Source organism: Pongo abelii, chromosome Y, assembly GCF_028885655.2.
Source record: "Pongo abelii isolate AG06213 chromosome Y, NHGRI_mPonAbe1-v2.0_pri, whole genome shotgun sequence".
Classification (NCBI taxonomy): domain Eukaryota; kingdom Metazoa; phylum Chordata; class Mammalia; order Primates; family Hominidae; genus Pongo; species Pongo abelii.
Window position 1 is genome coordinate 53,886,746 of NC_072009.2, and position 5,957 is coordinate 53,892,702.

Consider the following 5,957-nt stretch of genomic DNA (forward strand, 5'->3'; position numbering starts at 1 on the left):
ATTTCAGAGTTTATGGTTATTTATGAGGTTTATGTTTTGTCTCTTGTTTAAAATACTTAAAGTGAATGTTACACTTCTAATTTTGAATCCCAGGGGTTAGGTTTTTGTTTTAGTGGTTATGTTAGAAAGTTTTTTTTTTTTAAGTCAAATTATCAATTTTGTAGAAAATGTATGAATTAAGATTCTCTGTTATAAAGCACACTTTGATTCCTGTAAAACAAATATACAGTAAGTGGCTTACAAAGTGACTTTCAAATAAATATCTAAAGACAATAATAAGAAAATAATGTAAGCATACAGCAAGATCAATAAGTACAATGATTCCTGGTGGAAGCTGGTATGAATTGTTTTTAAAAATCCAGCTACCTGTGGCTGCAGCAGACTGTAGAAGGGGAAAAATTATAGAGGATAAGCTCATAGACATAACAGACAGTCCACGTGATTGTCTGGGGTTTTTATAGGTCTGCAGATTTTACTTTAGATTTCACTCTAACCCTGGTTCATGACTGAAAGTGGTATTGGTAAGGTTCTTACTAGCATCTATTGCTGAGAGGTTAGAAATGCTGCTAAATATACTAAAATCTTGAGTGTCAGACACCTTTGAGAAGTTAACAGTGTTGAAACATCTGTTGATAAAATTATTTTTAGTGGCTCACAATTGTAACTCTTTGATATTACATTTTGAAGATTTCTTAACTCCAACTTTGGTTTCCATAAAGCAGAGGGATTTGAAAAAGTGTATATAATTTCCATTGATTCAACTTAGGGTAAACATTAATAAAGTAAGGTCAGTTCAGTTAATCAATGATTAGAAATTAAACAATATATTTTCTATTTCTCTGTTTTTCCTTCCAATTACTTTTTCAACATTTTTGTAATACATGAATGTCAAAAAATAACACCTTTGTCAGCCTCTGTTTTGGAGGTACCAAGGGAGAAAAGTCAATGAATGGCATTTGGGATAGAGCTGATCTTTAGTACAGTTGAAAGGCATCAATAATACACGTGCATACAGGTGCATTGGCACACTATATTATGGATACACATTGTGCTTGAGAAAACACAATGTGTGTCCATAATATAGTCATGAATGATCCCAGTCATAATATAGTCAAGAATGATCCTAGGATATTACAATAAGGGAGCCAAATGAAAGCAAATTTTCAAGGATTATAGCTGGGGTTGGAGGATTTTCAATTTTGCTAAAGTTAGTTAGTAGAACCAATGCTCAATTATCACCCACATTTAAAAAATAATTTGATAGAAGTTTGCATAGTGGGCATCTTTGATCAGAATTATTTGTTCTCTGCCTCGTTCGAACATAATAAAATAATGCATTCAGAAGCAATGCATATTAGACAGTAAGAGAAAACAAAAATCAACAAATGAGGAAACTGATGTAACAGGAAAAATTTCTAAAAATGTTAAGATAGATCCAAAAGGAGGTGAATTTCTACAATGGAAAATCTTTTTCATTTGAATCAAAAATTTGTTTCAGAACGTGAGCAACTAGCAGCAAACTGGTAATTATCTACATTTACACTGCTTCCTTAGTTCCCACTTAGCACCTGAGCTGTAGGCTCTGTTGTTGATGCTAGGGCCTTCTCCACTTGGCAGAACTCCTACCCATATAGGGCTTGCTTTTTCTCCAAGATTAATAAAATGCCATTGAATACCTAAAAGGAAAAGGCAAGATTAACTTTTTTTTTGCTTAATATACTAAAGGAGAGCTCTGTTGTTAAGACACAATCTTGGAAAAATGCAGAGAGTGTGAAATTGAGGCATTGGAGACAGTAAGTGGTGTACAGAAGCTGGCACTATTTGTAGAAGCAAAGTTGTTCAGGTAAAGCTTGTAGTGAAAGAGAAATATTTATTGAAACCTGTGACTGACCTGATTTTTCAAACTGCTGGCACTATTTTATTATTATTACTGTTACTATTACTATTACTACCTGTAACAGTTTTTTCACTGAGGGAGCTAGGCTTTATAGATTACTTAAATTTAAACATGATGTTCATGGGTACATTTTACAATGATTACAGAACCAGTATTTACTAAAAGTTTCTGAAAGTTTAAATTGTCATTTTCTAAGAAGACATAATACACCTTTGTTTTTAAAGAAATGAAGTGTATTTACTAATTGGTAGCCATTTGTTAAATAATTCATCTGATATATGTTCTAGAGGCTTGGAATTAAGTAAGTAGAAAAATAAGTACTTTAAAATTTCTTTTTTTTTTTTTTTTACATAGATGTGTATGAACCACTGAAGCACATATACACGTGTATATATGACAGGATTGTTTTGTATGGAATTAGTTTACAATGTCACCATTGAACAAGCTGCCTTATTAAAAGAAGCTTTACAGTTTTAGTATTTATTAAAAGAATGCTTTTTGATTGTATCCTAGGGATAGGGATCAGCTCAAGACGTGAAGGAAGAAGACGGGTGACTTCTCCATTTCCAGCTGAGGTACCGGGTTCATCTCACTGGGGAGTGTTATCAAGTGGGTGCAGGACAGTGGATGCAGTGGACCGAGTATGACTCAAAGCAAGGTGAGACATCACCTCACCCAGGAAGCAAAAGGGGTCAGAGAATTCCCTTTCCTAGTCAAAGAAAAGTGTGACAGATGGCACTTGAAAGATCAAGTCACTCCCACCCTAACACTGCACTTTTCCAACGGTCTTAGCAAATGGCACATCAGAATATTATAGCCTGTGAATTGGTTGGAGGGTCCTATGCCCACAGAGCCTCACTCATTGCTAGCATGGCAGCCTGAGATCAAACTGCAAGGTGGAAGTGAGGCTGGGGGAGGGGCGCCCACCATTGCTGAGGCTTGAGCAGGTAAAGGAAGGGGCTGGGAAGGTCAAACTGCGTGGAGCCCCCCGCAGCTCAAGGAAGCCTGCCTGCTTCTGTAGATTCCACCTGTGGGGGCAGGGTATAGCCAAACAAAGGGCAGCAGAAACCTCTACAGACTTAAATGTCCCTGTCTGACAGCATGGAGGAGAGTAGTGTTTCTCCCAGCAAACAGCTGGATATCTGAGATCGGACAGACTGCCTCCCCAGGTTGGTCCTGGATCCCCAGGTAGCCTAACTGGGAGGCACCCATCAGTATGGTCAGAATGACACCTCACATGGCCGGGTAATTCCCTGAGACGAAACTTCCAGAGGAACGATCAGGCAGCAACATTTGCTGTTCACCAATATCTGCTGTTCTGCAGCCTCTGCTGCTGATACCCAGGGAAACAGGGTCTGGAGTGGACCTCCAGCAAACTCCAACAGACCTGCAGCTGAGGGTCCTGACTGTTAGAAGGAAAACTAACAAACAGAAAGAATATCCACACCAAAACCCCATCTGTACATCACCATCATCAAAGACCAAAGATAGTTAAAACCACAAAGATGGGGACAAAATAGAGCAGAAAAAATGGAAGCTCTAAAAATCAGAGCACCTCTCCTCCTCCAAAGGAACACAACTCCTCACCAGCAATGGAACAAAGCTGCATGTAGAATGGCTTGGACGAGTTGCAGGAAGAAGGCTTCAGACGATCAAACTACTCTGAGCTAAAGGAGGAAGTTCAAACCCATGACAAAGAAGTTAAAAACCTTGGAAATAATTAGAGGAATGGGTATCCAGAATAACCAATGGAGAGAAGTCCTTAAAGGACGTGATGGAGCTGAAAAGCAAAGCACAAGATCTACTTGAGGAAGGCACAAGCCTCAGTAGCTGATTCAATCAACTGGAAGAAAGGGTATTAGTGATGGAAAATCAAACAAATGAAATGAAGTGAGAAGAGAAGTTTAGAGATAAAAGAATAAAAAGAAGTGAACAAAGGCTCCAAGAAATATGGGACTATGTGAAAAGACCAAATCTATGTCTGATTGGTGTACCTGAAAGTCACAGGGAGAATGGAACAAAGATGGAAAACTCTCTGCAGAATATTATCCAGGAGAACTTCCCCAATCTAACAAAGCATTCCAACATTCAAATTCAGGAAATACAGAGAACACCACAAAGATACTCCTCGAGAAGGGCAACTCCAAGACACATAATTTTCAGATTTGCCAAAGTTGAAATGAGGGGAAACAATGTTAAGGGCAGCCAGAGAGAAAGGTCGGTTTACCCACAAAGGGAAGCCCATCAGGCTAACAGCCGATCTCTCAGCAGAAAGCGTACAAGCCAGAAGAGAGTGGGTGCCAATATTAAACATTCTTAAAGAAAATAATTTTCAACCTAGAATTCTATATCCAGCCAAACTAAGCTTCATAAGTGAAAGAGAAACAAAATTCTTTACGGACAAGCAAACGCTGGGAGATTTTGTCATCATCAGGCCTGCCCTAAAAGAGCTCCTGAAGGAAGTGCTAAACATGGAAAGGAACAACTGGTACCAACCACTGTCACTACATGCCAAATTTGAAAACCATCGAGGCTAGGAAGAAACATCATCAACTAATGAGCAAAATAATCAGCTAACATCATAATGACAAGATCAAATTCACACATAACAATATTAACCTTAAATGTAAATGGGCTGAATGTTCCAATTAAAAGACACAGACTGACAACTTGGATAAAGAGTCAAGACCATCACTGTGCTGTATTCAGGAAACCCATCTCACGTGCAGAGACACACATAGGCTCAAAATAAAGGGATGGAGGAAGAGCTACCAAGCAAACGGAAAACAAAAAAAGGCAGGGGTTGCAATCCAAGTCCTGATAAAACAGACTTTAAACCAACAAAGATCAAAAGAGACACGGAAGGCCATTACATAATGGTAAAGCGATCCCTTCAACAAGAAGAGCTAACTATCCTAAATATATAGGCACCCAATACAGTAGCACCCAGATTCATAAAGCACGTCCTAAGTGACCTACAAAGATACTTATAATCACACACAATAATGGGAGACTGTAACACCACACTGTCAACATTAGACAGATCAATGAGGCAAAAAGTTCACAAGGATATCCAAGAATTGAACTCAGCTTTGCACCTAGCGGACCTAATAGACATCTACAGAATTCTTCATCCCAAATCAACAGAATATACATTCTTTTCAGCACCACGTGTCACACCTATTCCAAAATTTACCACATAGTTGGAACAAAAGCATGCCTCAGCACATGTAAAGGAAGAGAAATTATAGCAAACTGTCTCTCAGAGCACAGTGCAATCAAACTAGAGCTCAGGATTAGGAAACTCACTCAAAACCGCTACACTACATGGAAACTGAGCAACCTGTTCCTAAATGACCACTGGGTACACAGCAAAATGAAGGAAGAAATAAAGATGTTCTTTGAAACCAACGAGATCAGGGACACAACATGCCAGAATATCTGGGACACATTCAAAGCAGTGTGAAGAGCTAAATTTATAGCACTAAATTCCCACAACAGAAAGCAGGAAATATCTAATTCGCATCCTAATATCACAATTAAAAGAACTAGAGAAGCAATGCCAAACACATTCAAAAGCTAGCAGAAGGCAAGAAATAACTATGATCAGATCAGAAGTGAAGGAGATAGAGACACTAAAAACCCTTCAAAAAATCAGTTCATCCAGGAGCTGGTTTTTTTTGAAATCATCAACAAAACTGGCAGACCACTAGCAAGACTAATACAGAAGAAAAGATAGAAGAATCAAATAGATGCAACAAAAAATGTAAAGGGAATACGATCACCAATCCCACAGAAATACAAACTACCATCCGAGAGTACTATAAACACCTCTACGCAAATAAACTTGAAAATCTAGAAGAAATGGATAAATTCCTGAACACATACAACCTCCCAAGTCTAAACTAGGAAGAATTTGAATCTCTTAATAGACCAATAACAGGCTCTGAAATGGAGGAAATAATTGATAGCTATACAACCAAAAAAATTCCAGGACCAGATGGATTCACAGCTGAATTCTACCAGAGGTACAAGGAAGAGTTGGTATCATTCCTTCTGA